Raw genomic sequence first — 1027 nt, forward strand, 5'->3', positions numbered from 1 at the left:
TTTTCCTTGGGGTTTTTATGGGATTGGGATTTTTCTGGGTCCCTGGAAGTGTCCAAGGCCGGGTCGTGGAATTTGGATGGAATTTTGCCGCAGGAATTCCAGGATTTTGGGGGAAATTCATGGATTCAGATCCCATCCCCCATCCTGTGGGATCGTGGATTTTCCTGGATCTGGGCGGGAAAAGGAAATTCCCGGGCTCTGGAAGCAGCAGGGAGAGCCCAAAAAAAGCTGGATTGGGAAAAATCGGGGAAAAAACTCTGGGATTTGGAAAGATCCAGGAAAAAGCTCCAGGAAAGTTCCAGGATTTGGAGAAATCTGGGAAAAAACTCCAAGAAAGTTCCAGGACTGGAGAAGTCGGGGAAAAATCTCCAAGATTTGGAAAAATCCGGGAAAAATCTCCAAAAAGTTCCAGGATTTGGAGAAATCTGGGAAAAATTTCCAGGATTTGGGAAAATCCAGGAAAAAACTCCAGGATTTGGGAAAATCCAGGAAAAACCTCCAAGAAAGTTCCAGGATTTGGGAAAATCTGCGAAAATCTCCAGGAAAGTTCCAAGATTTGGAGAAATCTGGGAAAAAGCTCCAGGATTTGGAAAGATCCAGGAAAAATCTCCAGGGAGGTTCCAGGATTTGGAGAAGTCGAGGAGAAATCTCCAGGATTTGGAAAGATCCGGGAAAAATCTCCAAAAAGTTCCAAGATTTGGAAAAATCCAGGGAAAAAGCTCCAGGAAAGTTCCAGGAATTGGAGAAATCTGGGAAAAATCTCAAAGATTTGGAAAAATCCGGGAAAAATCTCCAAAAAGTTCCAGGATTTGGAGAAATCTGAGAAAAATCTCCAAGATTTGGAAAAATCTCCAGGAAAGTTCCAGGATTTGGGAAAATCTAGGAAAAAGCTCCAGGAAATTTCCAGGATTTGGAAAGATCTGGGAAAAATCTCCAGGAAAGTTCCAGGATTTGGGAAAATCTGGGAAAAAAACTCCAGGAAAGTTCCAGGATTTGGAGAAATCTGGGAAAAATCTCCAGGATTTGG

The sequence above is a fragment of the Geospiza fortis genome, unplaced genomic scaffold, assembly GCF_000277835.1.
Source record: "Geospiza fortis unplaced genomic scaffold, GeoFor_1.0 scaffold611, whole genome shotgun sequence".
In the NCBI taxonomy this organism is placed as follows: Eukaryota; Metazoa; Chordata; class Aves; order Passeriformes; family Thraupidae; genus Geospiza; species Geospiza fortis.